This window comes from Malus domestica, chromosome 15, assembly GCF_042453785.1.
Source record: "Malus domestica chromosome 15, GDT2T_hap1".
Lineage (NCBI taxonomy): Eukaryota > Viridiplantae > Streptophyta > Magnoliopsida > Rosales > Rosaceae > Malus > Malus domestica.
Genome location: NC_091675.1, coordinates 8,744,636 through 8,757,339, shown reverse-complemented (window position 1 = coordinate 8,757,339; position 12,704 = coordinate 8,744,636). Strand labels below are relative to the sequence as shown.

General features: G+C 40.5%; 2 long non-coding RNA genes across 5 annotated transcripts; one reads left to right on the top strand and one right to left on the bottom strand.

Annotated features, from left to right (window-relative positions):
- The first annotated feature begins 390 nt into the window (after window positions 1–390).
- On the top strand, window positions 391–12,390 carry LOC139192114 (uncharacterized). Of its 3 annotated transcripts, XR_011575940.1 has the most exons (5): window positions 391–566; window positions 8,865–9,049; window positions 10,105–10,257; window positions 10,353–11,703; window positions 11,864–12,390. It is a non-coding gene; the product is annotated as an uncharacterized lncRNA (long non-coding RNA). The 3 variants fall into 3 exon arrangements; XR_011575942.1 differs by lacking the exons at window positions 8,865–9,049; window positions 11,864–12,390 and having other exon boundaries at window positions 399–566; window positions 10,045–10,257; window positions 10,353–10,999; XR_011575941.1 differs by lacking the exons at window positions 8,865–9,049; window positions 11,864–12,390 and having other exon boundaries at window positions 405–566; window positions 10,353–10,999.
- On the bottom strand, window positions 6,935–11,529 carry LOC139192115 (uncharacterized). 2 transcript variants are annotated; one of them, XR_011575944.1, is made up of 4 exons: window positions 11,393–11,529; window positions 9,855–10,851; window positions 7,557–9,745; window positions 6,935–7,496 (listed from the first exon to the last, which is right to left on the bottom strand). It is a non-coding gene; the product is annotated as an uncharacterized lncRNA (long non-coding RNA). The 2 variants fall into 2 exon arrangements; XR_011575943.1 differs by having other exon boundaries at window positions 7,557–10,851.
- Window positions 12,391–12,704: the final 314 nt, after the last annotated feature.

The window sequence follows — 12,704 nt, the reverse complement described above, 5'->3', positions numbered from 1 at the left end:
ATTATATATATATATATATATATATATATATATATATATATTTGACAAAACTAATTAAGTTCTTAAATCGTAATATTATTAAAATATGACCGTAGTGGAAGTTCAAGTTAATCAGAGTTTTTTCTTGTATGCAAACCTTCGATACTAAAAAATATATTTTAAAGTGAAACATATCAAATTTATCAATCACTTATATTATAACATGTGTATCGACTTGTGATCCACACAAACTAGTGGGGAAAAACATTATTAGATGAATTATCCATAATTTGTAAAACAAAAAAATATCATTATTTTGTCTCATTTAATGATTGAAATTAAAGACACGTGACCATCACGTGATTGGGAGCCACCGACTTTATTTGAATTTGCACGATGCACTTGACCGGGAGTGTCTTTATATTGATTTCCAACCGTTAGGGTGGGTCGCGTAAAGTCGGCACGCAGAGCAACGACGAAGTGGAAGGTCTTCAATCTGGAAGGAAGACGAAGTTGGAAAGATGCGCGTCTTTCTCCATGGTACCGGGCCGGTGGTTTTGCGAGATCGATTGTGCCTATCACCTCAGGTAAACCATTCTAGGGTTTTGATTTGATTGGGAAACCTATCAATTTCGTTTTTTTTTTTTTTGTCGTGCAATTGAGGGTTTTGATTTCATTGGGAAGCTTATCAGTTTTAGGGTTTTGATTTCATTATTTCATGGTTGTGTGGAAAAGTGCCCCTTCGTATTTTATTTTGACCAAATTTTCACAAGTTGAGTAGCGTTGTGTGTATCCTCTGTTTATTTTGTTTTCGTATACAATTTGTAGGTGTGGAATTTGAATTGATAAATGCTGGCTTTGATTTTGGTTGCTTCATTTCATGATTGTGGTTGATAGTTGCCTTAATTCATGATACCTCGGTGTACTATTAACCTTTAATGTTTTTCTTGGTTATTGTTGCCTCAATACATTCTTGCCTTTGATTTTTCGCAATTTTTTTCTCAATATTTTGTTGCTCAGTTATCCTGATACCAGGATTCAGTGTTGGCTCAATATATGTTGCCACAATTCATGGTTTTCATTGATCATTGTTGCGTCAGTATATTTTTGTGGAAGTTCATAGTTGCCTCAATTATCTTGATGCCTCATCCATGGTTGTCTCGGTTTATTGTTGGTTTCGGTTATGGTTTCCTCATTTGTATTGATGCCTCAGTTTGTTGTTGGTTTTGGTTGTGTTTGCCTCAGTTTATTGTTTCGGTTATGGTTGCCTCTGTTGTATTGATGCCTCAATTAGTGGTTGCCTCGGTTTGTTGTTGGTTTCAGTTATGGTTGCCTCGATTAGTGGTTGCGTCGGTTTATTGTTGGTTTCGGTTATGGTTGTCTCGGTTGTATTGATGCCTCGATTAGTGCTTGCCTCAGTTTATTGTTTGTTTCGGTTATGGTTGACTCGATTTATTGTTGGTTTCGTTTATGGTTGCCTTGGTTGTATTGATGCTTTGATTAGTGGTTGCCTCAGTTTATTGTTTGTTTCGGTTACGGTTGCCTCAGTTTATTGTTGGTTTTGGTTTTGGCTGCCTCGGTTGTATTGATGCCTCGATTTACTGTTGGTTTCGGTTATGGGTGCCTCAGGTGTATTGATGCCTCGTCATGGTTGTTTCAGTTAAAGGTTACCTAACTTTATTCTTGAATAATATTGTTGCCTTGATTAATGGCTACTACAGTTTATTATGGGCATAATACATTGCTTCTTTGGTTTATTGTTGCCTCAGTTTCTTCAGTGCGTTGTTACCTTAGTTCATCTTTGCCTCACCAAACTTCTTTTTCTTTTACCTATAAAAGAGAAAGAAATTTGGTGACTGTTACCCAGAAAGGATTAACTATTGGTTGTATAGCATTTTAACTTGCAACTTCTTATCCTTGTTTATGAGATTGTTTACCCCCGGTGAGTTTCTAACAATCTCAATTTATGTGGAACTTACAGATTGATCTTGAATTAGAATAAGTTGTTGTTTGAAATGGTCTCAATAGAATGGAGGAAGTTTTACAGTTTACTAGAGTGTCATTACCATAAATCTTGATTGATCTGATGCTTCATTTTTAGGTTTTTCTGTATGTTGACATGTATCTTAATGATCTTTTTTCACTTCACTTTTGTTCACTTCGGTTCAATTTAATGAGTGACTGATGAGATGGCTAAATTCTGGAATATTTTATTGTGTCATTTGTGTTCCCTTCTGGAACTCCGCCTATGTACTTACATTGCCGGTCCCAAGCCCGGATAAAGGAGGAGGGGGAGGGCGTCAGGTAGTCGACAGCCGGCACTCCATGATCACGTCGAATCCTTATGAAAATGAATTCAGAACAAAATTGCGCTAAAGCTAGGGCGTCACCCGTAAGTGGCGCGCTGTGTGGCCTGAGCACAATGATAAGTGAGCAAGGGTCGCTATATCTCCATCGGCACCCGGATGCAGTGTTAAATGAGCAAGGGGGCCATAGAAACTTCTTTTCGAACGACTCCACTCAAAGTTGTTTACTAGATACCAAAGAAGGAGAGTTGGATATCTATAAACTAGCTAGAGCAAGGGAAAAGAAGACAAGGGACCTAAACCAAGTGAGGTGCATCAAGGATGAGGATGGAAAGGTTCTTGCTACAGAGAACGCGGTTAAAGACAGATGGAGAGGTTATTTTCATAATCTTTTCAATGAAGGACATGAAAGGAGTGCTTCTTTAGGGGAGTTGAGTAACTCAGAAGAGTGTAGAAACTACTCTTTTTATCGTCGAATCCGGAAGGAAGAAGTGGTTGTAGCTTTGAAGAAGATGAAGCATAGAAAAGCAATAGGCCCAGACGATATACCAATCGAAGTGTGGAAAGTTTTGGGAGAGATAGGTATAACATGGCTCACTGACCTTTTCAATAGGATTTTGAAAACGAAGAAGATGCCAAATGAGTGGCGAACGAGCACTTTGGTGCCTATCTACAAGAATAAGGGCGACGTACAAAATTGCATGAACTATAGGGGTATTAAGCTAATGAGTCATACAATGAAGCTCTGGGAGAGAGTCATTGAGCATAGATTGAGGCAAGAGACACGGGTTTCGGACAACCAATTCGGGTTCATGCCAGGGCGCTCAACCATGGAGGCAATCTATCTCTTACGAAGATTGATGGAAAGATATAGAGATGGGAAAAAGGATTTACACATGGTCTTTATAGATTTGGAGAAAGCGTATGATAGGGTCCCAAGAGACATTCTTTGGAGGATTTTAGAGAAGAAAGAAGTACGAGTAGCATATATCCAAGCTATAAAGGATATGTATGAAGGAGCAAAGACTGCCGTAAGAACTCATGAAGGACAAACTGAAAGCTTTCCCATAACTGTAGGATTACATCAAGGCTCATCCTTAAGTCCTTACCTTTTTGCGTTGGTAATGGATGAGTTAACAGGACATATTTAAGATGATATTCCTTGGTGTATGCTTTTCGCAGACGATATAGTGTTGATAGATGAAACTCAGGAAGGGGTAAATGCAAAGCTTAACCTTTGGAGAGAAGAGTTGGAATCTAAAGGTCTTCGCCTAAGCCGATCAAAGACAGAATATATGGAGTGCAAGTTCAGTGCAAATGGAGGTCAAAACGAGTTAGGGGTGAGGATCGGAGATCAAGAAATACCTAAGAGCGATCGTTTTCGTTACCTAGGATCTATCTTGCAAAAGAACGGAGAATTAGATGGAGATCTCAACCATAGAATACAAGCTGGATGGATGAAGTGGAAGAGTGCATCCGGCGTGTTGTGTGACCGCCGTATGCCATTGAAGCTCAAGGGAAAATTTTATAGGACGGCAATAAGGCCGGCGATGCTGTATGGCACAGAATGTGCATCAACACGTACACAAAATGGGTGTAGCGGAGATGAGGATGCTTCGTTGGATGTGTGGGCACACGAGAAAGGATAAGATTAGGAATGAGGATATCCGGGGTAAAGTAGGAGCAGCCGAAATTGAAGGAAAGATGAGAGAAAATCGGTTACGGTGGTTTGGACATGTGCAAAGAAGGCCTACTGACGCTCCGATTAGAAGATGCGACTATGGGACAGAGGTTCAGGGCCGAAAGGGTAGAGGAAGACCTAGGAAAACTTTGGAAGAGACTCTAAGAAAAGACTTAGATTACTTGGATCTAACGAAGGACATGACACAGGACCGAGCACAATGGCGTTCTAAGATTCATATAGCCGATCTCACTCAGTGACTTGGATTTTTCAAGTCTCCAACCAGAAGTTTTCCTCACTCAGGAAATTAAGGGAACACTACCTCAACCTACATGCTCCACTCACAAAGCTTCAACAAAAGAAAATTCAAAGAACTTAGCGAAGAAGGCTTTGGTGTATTTAACACAATACGTTGAAATGAAGGAAAGCTTATTTATTGATATCCCCGATAAGTTACAAATATGTACATATACATAAGTCAAAATAAACAAACAAGAGGGAGCCTTCACAAAGGTTGCTTAGAAGAAGTCTCAGCAGTCGGTAGAGCCCCAGAAAGAGAAGGCACCGGAGGGGGATCATTCGGAGCCTCAGTACTGGACAGAACCCTAGAAGGAGGAGGCATCAGAGGTTGATCATTTGGAGCTTCATTACGCGGTACAGCCCCAGAAGACGAAGGCAATAAATGCCTTTGGAATAAACCCACAAATCTCTGATGATCAAGTAAAACCTGACCATCAGATTCCTTCATCTGGTCAAGCTTCCTCTTCATGTTTGTAGCATAGTCATGTGCGAGCCGGTGCAACTGTTTATTCTCATGCTTGAGCCCTTTAATCTCCTGTTTGAGACTCATCACTTCAGCTGCCAATGATTCAACTTGGCGGGTTCGAGCAAATAGGCGTTGGGCCATATTAGACACAGAACCTGCACACTGAACACTGAGAGCCAGAGAATCCTTAACAGCTAACTCATCAGACCGTTTGGAAAGTAGTCTGTTATCTTTGGGAGTGAGAAGGTTCCTGGCCACCACCGCAGCGGTCATATCATTCTTCATCACGGAATCCCCAACGGTAAGAGGACCAGTAGGGGAGACGAAGGATGGACGCCATATGTTGTCAGGAGAAGGCGGGGCTGCCTCTTCAACAAGGTTCAAGTCAAAACGACGGTCGGAGGGGCCAGACATTTTCAAAGGTGTTGAAGAGAGAAGAGGTCGGACAAATCAAGATCTTGGAAGTGCAAGAATGGAGCTTCTACTGGTGGAGATTCAAGTGTGCTTTGGAACTTAATGCCAGCCCCTATAAAAATCTGCACTCGACGGAGCTTCAGAAATCGAAGAGGTGCCTGCTCAGAAATCGAAGAGGCGTTTGCTTTCTCAAAAGCAAGGCTGCTCAGATACCACGAGGGTCGATCTCAGAAATTGAAGAGGCGTTTGCTTTCTCAAAAGCTGGGCTGCGCAAAGACCACGAAGGCCGATCTCAGAAATCGAAGAGGCGCTTGCTTTCTCAAAAGCTGGGATGCTCAGAGACCACGAGGGCCGATCTCAGAAATCGAAGAGGCACCTACTTTTCCAGCCTTGTCAGCACCTGTCACACGCACACTCAGCTTTGCGGAAATTATGGGCATTCGGTCGAAGACTTCTGGTGAAGTAGAAAGCACATGAGTCTTACTGTTCAATCACCCACTTCCCACACGCAACAGTAGCTCATGGGTACCACAGATAACTTTGCCAAAGTTCTCTGCCAAAGTTGAACACGTGAAGCTTGCAGCTCTCACTACATCGCTCTGACCAAGAAGGGTAAAAGAATAGCAAAGAAACAACACTAACAAAGTTTAGACACATAAATTTTGAAGGTCTAGCTACCATATTATTACCCACAAGGGTAAAGGAACAGTACCACTTCTGGATAATTGGAAAGTCCCTGTGTGTCAACCTCTGTGCTTCGTGGCAAGGTAGATTAGCAAACATGCCCAACCTTTAATCACATTCGAGAAAACACTCCCAACAAGATTGCTTGCTCCAAAATCGAAGAGCCATTGTCCTCCGAATCTCGAGAGCCAGACTCCCAACATGACTACTTTCTCAAAAATCGAAGAGGGTAAAGGAACAGTACCATTGTTGGATAATTGGAAAGTCCCTGTGTGTCAACCTCTGTGCTTCGTGGCAAGGTAGACTAGCAAACATGCCCAACCTTTACTCACATTCGAGAAAACACTCCCAACAAGATTGCTTGCTCCAAAATCGAAGAGGCACCGCCCTGCGAATCTCGAGAGCCAGACTCCCAACATGATTACTTTCTCAAAAATCGAAGAGACATCGCTCTCCGAATCTCGAGAGCCAGACCCCCAGCATGATTGCTTTCTCAAAAATCGAAGAGGCATAGTTCTCCGAATCTCGAGAGCCAGATCCCCGATAGGATTGCTTGTTCCAAAACCGAAGAGGCAACACTTTCCCCACTTCAAGAGCTGGATCTCCTTGGATAAAGCTGTCTGTAATCTTCACACGCAACATCAGCTTTCCAGATACCACAAACCACTTTTTCAAAGTGCTCTGACAGCGTTAAAACATGTGAAGCTGGCAGCTCTCACTACCGTGCTATGACCAAGTAGGGTAAAGGAATAGCATTACTACTTGTTGTTAAGGAGACTCCTATATATGTCGACCTCCATCCCCAACAGACAGGCAGACCTCCAAAAATGTTCAACCCTTCCTCATATCTGAGAGGGCACTCCGAACGAAGCCTTTCGAAATATTCAGCTTTCTTTCCCCCTGATAATACCTCTGCAAACAAGCTATACTAGAGCAAGAATATCTCATATCATCAGGGTTAAAAGCAAGAGTATCCCATATCATGCTTTTTCCCTGTCTTTTCCTTTGACCTTGTTCTTACCTGCAAGACAAGGAGAAAGAGAGCAATCAGTCAGTACTTGGAATCAAGCTTCCAGCCAGGAACTGACTGCTTGGAACCCCTTACCTGATTACTTACCTGACATTGCTCTCGAGTACTCATCTTCAATATCTTATGCTTCCAGGGAAGATACCGCATCTGCCTGAGGAACAGATAGGGCAAGGGAGAAGGATACAAGGAAGCATGTGGAGACAAGCGTAACAGCACACGTGCCGATACATTCATTACTCTGTCAAAGCAAAAGTATCCCATATCAGCAGGGTCGAACGTACTCTAGATTTGATGGACTTGTTTTGACCCTCAAATTCTTCAGTCGGCCTTATACTCTGGAGGAAACCAGAAAACCCTCAAGCTCAGTTCAAGAATAAGCCTGTGGAAAGTTACTTCTTCAAAAGCAAAAGTATCCCATATCATCTCTTCTCATTTTCTTCTCTTTATCCTTCATGCTGCCTGCAAGATAGGGAGACTGTGAACAATCAGCTGGAGCTATGATTGCTTACCTTGTCTGTCACCTCTTTCAGCAGATCCCCTAGCTCGGCGACTTGGGGGACTCCTACTACATGGTTTGTATCGCGCTTGACCAAGCCTGAAACTACAAGTAAGCTTCAAGTGAAATTGTTACATTACCTTGTGCATCTCCACCAGACCCTGCGTAAAGCGGGAGCCTTGTGCACTGGGTACGACGACCTTGTGCATCTCCACCAGTTAAAGATACCACCCCTGGATGGAGGAAGAGTACTTCCAGAGAAGATGCCCCATCTACCTATGAGACAGATAAGGCACGTCAAGACGATACCACACTCCGATACTTAGAAGTTTCGTGATTACGAGATCATTCTCCCACAATATTTCCTAATGTCATTTGTACTAAATCATTCACTTGTACTCACTAAAGGAGAGCTTGAACCTATGTACTTGTGTAAACCCTTCACAATTAATGAGAACTCCTCTATTCCGTGGACGTAGCCAATCTGGGTGAACCACGTACATCTTGTGTTCGCTTTCCTATCTCTATCCATTTATATACTTATCCATACTAATGACCGGAGCAATCTAGCGAAGATCACAAAAAGCGACCGTTTTCGCTACCTAAGATCTATCGTGCAAGAGAACGGAGAATTAGATGGAGATCTCAACCATAGAATACAAGCTGGATGGATGAAGTGTAAGAGTGCATCCGGCGTGTTGTGTGACCGTCATAGGTCACTGAAGCTCAAGGGAAAATTTTATAGGACGGCAATAAGGCCAGCGATGTTGTATGGCACAGAATGTTGGGCGGTGAAGCATCAACACGTACAAAAAATGGGTGTGGCGGAGATGAGGATGCTTCGTGGGATGTGTGGGCACACGAGAAAGGATAAGATTGGAAATGAGGATATCCGAGGTAAAGTAGGAGTAGCCGAAATTGAAGGAAAGATGAGAGAAAATCGGTTCCGGTGATTTGGACATGTGCAAAGAAGGCCTACTGACGCTCCGGTTCGAAGATGTCACTACTGGACAGAGGTTCAGGGCCGAAGGGGTAGAGGAAGACCTAGGAAAACTTTGGAAGAGACTCTAAGAAAAGACTTAGAGTACTTGGATCTAACGGAGGACATGACATAAAACCGAGCGCAATGGCGTTCTAGGATTCATATAGCCGACCCCACTTAGTGGGAAAAGGCTTTGTTGTTGTTGTTGTTGTTGTTGTATTTGTGTTCCCTTCTGGGAGATTTCTTCGTTAACTGGACTAATTGTTTAAATGTTTTTCTTATATGTAATTTCAATGTAACCTAGTATCATGATGTTGGATAAGTTATTTATACAAACTGTGAGAGATGAGCATGACCATTTTTACTTATTTTGAAGTCTCTGGGGGATTTATGTGTAAAAATAAAAGGATCTATGTGGGGAGAATCTTACAAAAGACATTTTATGATTTATTAAGGGAGCATTGGTTGGAGAGTAGTGATTTGGTCATCAAACTTGTTTAAATGATGATGCTTCATGCTTGTGCAGGATTTTCTAAAGATATATGAAAAGACCAAAAATGTGATGCTATCCTTTAAAGAAGTAAGAAAGGCGAGCAAATGATCTCACATACTGGTGTATGTTTTGAGTGAGCCTCTTCTCTTCTTTGCTGTCTCCACCATGGTTTCAACACCCCCACCTCTTCCAAAAAAAAAAAAGATTAGCCTTTTAAGGTACCTTCCTTTTCTGTATTTTTTCATTCAAACACCGCCCACCCATTGTTTGAGTTATAGTTTTATCCAAGTTCAATTTTGCGAGTTTGGTTTTAATCGGTTTCCGTGGTTGATCTAATTTTTGTATTACTTTGATTTGGTTCCTTTTGAGGGTTTTTAATTTCTCTGAATCTGACATTTTGGTTGATGTATCTTTGATCATACCTACATTCTTATATTTCAATCTTTCTCATATATTTTGAGCTAGCATTTCTGATTTATGGTAGGCTACTAGGCTCATTTGTTATCAGGACTGCTTTTACCTGTGTTCCTATTGGGTTTATGAGTTAATTGTCCATTTCCTTTTGAAACTTGTAGATTGTACAAACAAATTCAGTGGCAAAATAATATATGCTCTTTGGTATAAGATTCAAAACTGAATTATATGCTCTTTTGGGAGGAACATTTGCCGATCTGCCCAGCTGTGTGAAATGTGGGAGGAACATTTGCCGATCTGCCCAGCTGTGTGAAATGTTTAATATTAGTAGAAAAATGCACTTTTTAAAGCAAGTAACAAATTCAGTTAAAACTACATTATGTAGATATCAGGAGGGAGGAAGTGGCTGTTTTCTTTGGTTTGGTAACCTCACCGACGTAAAAGAATTCACTCCTGGCGGCGGTGGCAGCTTCGGAATGAGGCTAGTCTTAGGCCTTTGTCTGCAGTTATGCAAAGTAGTGTTAAAATACATGAAAAGCTTGTTTTAATATGGATATTTGAGATCATGTTGAGAAAAAGAGCTTCTTCTACAAGAAAAAGCTACACTACCTGCAATTCTCATCAGCTCTGCAGTGTTAATCCTGGGAATGCTAATTGCTGGACTGACATTGTATATACAGAAAAAACTAAGAAATCAATGTATTTATCTTAGACATGGTCTAATTAATCAGATACATGATGAGAAGATTATAGTACAAATATCTAAATCAAATTATCTTGACTACAAAAAGTGCATCAGATAAGGAAGTGATCAGTATAAAATTTCAACAGTGTGACTAGCTGTTCACTTACATTTCAGGTGTCAGAAAAAAGGATTGCGGAAAAGAGTACCTTGGAGAAGCAGGGAAAACATGGAGTTACCACTATTTGACTTGACCACTGTAGCCAAGCCACTAGCGACCTCGCAAGCAGCAACAAGCTGGGAGAAGGTGGCCTTGGACCTGTGTACAAGGTAATATAAATTCATGCAACTAAGATGAGTTACTTTGTGAAACAAAATTTTGGGACCTGCTAAAATGATGATCCATATATTGGGCACATTGATAGGAGGGACGATATTGTAGTCAAGAGGCTATCGAAGAATTCTGGACAAGAAATGAGAGTTCAAAAATGACAATCTTGTAAAACTTTTGGGTTGTTGCATTTGGCAGCGTGTGAAGCTTTTTGTGGTGGTAGATCCCTCAAAAGCATCCTGGTTTCTACACTGAACAAAGTGTCACCGAATTACCATCAAGAACGCACCCGTGTCCAGCAAATAATTTCTTCATTCGGCAGGTTGACGTGACCCTTGGCAGTCTCAGCTGGGAAACAATGACATGAAATCATAAGTTTGCAGTAACGGTATTCAATTTATTTTTCCAATTAACAAGAAAAATGCTTGAATTGTGAATATTGTAAGAGATTTAACCCATGTCGCGTGCAGGCTGATAATAGTAAGGTCCGGTTCAGGACGTTTGGTGGTCTGCTTTGAAAGCATGTGCCGTTATTTGTAGGAACACTTATCAGTCGAGCTCGGCTCCGCATGACGGTTTTGACACTTTTGGGGCTGTAAAGGTCAAATACGTTAGGCCACAAGATGAACTACAAATAAATATTCATTCTCTTTATCATCGTTTAAAGTTTAGTCATTAATGTGTTAAAACAAATTGATAGTTATGGTAAAAAATGATGAATGGTAAACTTCGTTTCATATAGATGATCTTGTTTTATATAGATGACTAAACTGTCTTCAAATCAAATAATTTTTTTTTAAATATGATTTTTTAGATGATTATAAGAGAATAAATAATTTCGATTATGACATTTGTACAGTAAAATGATGTCACACTAGCGGGAAGGAAGGAAGTATTATCCTTTGGCAATTTGGATCATGTGGCCGTCTATGCTGCACACAAACTATAGTAAAATATCTATAAAGTTATATAGTTGGGATCAAACCAATTTTATAACTTTAGGGAGGTTATTACTTAACAAAGTTGTTCTAGCGCTACAATTTAGAGTCTAGACAGTGAATTAACATTGTTGAGTTTTTTCTCTCAAATGTCAACTTAGTTTAGCCTTTCACAAAGCCAAAACTAACAAAATACCTGATAAAACGAAGAATCTTGAAAGAGAGCTAAACGTCTTGTGCTTCCATTTTTTGCTTCCCTGTAGAAAAGATGCCAATGCAATCCTTGAGAAGCCTTTTTGTGTGTTTGTTCTTATTCTCCTTCCCTTCCTAGGTATCTCATCTGCAGCTACTCCATGCACAATCACCCCAGCTCGATATACTAGAGACGTCGAAACTCTGGTTTCAGCGGGTGGAAGCTTTCAAATGGGATTCTATTGATGCAGTTGTGTGGGTAGCCAACAGAGAAACATCACTTGGTGATTCTTCAGGACTTTTGAAGCTCACTGAGTAAGGAGTTCTCGTCCTCCTTATCAATAGCTCAAACAGCATTGTGTGATCATCGAATTCATCAAGAATCGCGGGGAATCCAGTATCGCAACTCTTGGATTCTGGAGATCTTGTGGTGCAAGTTGGGAACGAAACTAACCCGGATAACTTCTTGTGGCAGAGTTTTGATTATCCTTGTGGCACATTCCTACAGGGAATGAAGATCGGTTGGGACTTGGTTACAGGTTTAGCTAGGTATGTATCGTCTTGGAAGAGCACAGAAGATCCTGCTCTAGGAGAGTTTTCGATACAAATGAATCATCGTGGTTTACCACAAGTTGTTTAATGAAGGAGCTAAAATACAGGCTAGAGGAGGCTAGAGGAGGATCATCGTGGCAAATAATCTCTATGGCAAAATGTCGGCAACCCTAGGGTCCTTTATGAACAAGTGCGAAAGAAGGATGATGGAAGAGATGCAGAAGAAATGTAGGTGAAATATAGAAGATAAATATAGGGAGATGAGAAAGTTTAGCGTTTTATGAAACTAATTATGCGGAAACTGTGTTGGCTCGGATGGGTAACAATGTTGTCTTCGTTGCATCTTGGACTTCTAATTTTCCTTTTAATTGTCTCACCAGCTCTATTTTGACTTTTTCTCTGTCTTAGTTGTCTTTTTCAGTTAATTTTGTCAAGAAAAAAAAGTGTAACACTTCGGATTGTGTGAACACGTATATCGATAATGCTGAATGATTTTGATTACTGTAAGACTCACTTGCATCGACAATGAAAAATAATGTAAACACGTGTGAGCTATTGTTGTGTCTAGAATTTCAAAAAACTTTTGAAGACTCTTTAATGTTTGGTTTTTTACACCTACACTTTTTATTATCTCACCACCACTCTTGAATTGATATAAAAAAGCATGCCTAACTTCTATTTTCATGAATAATTAACTTTATTTTCCAAAAAAAAAAATATTTCAAATATTATTAGTGTATTGGATACAAACTATTTTTTTTTTC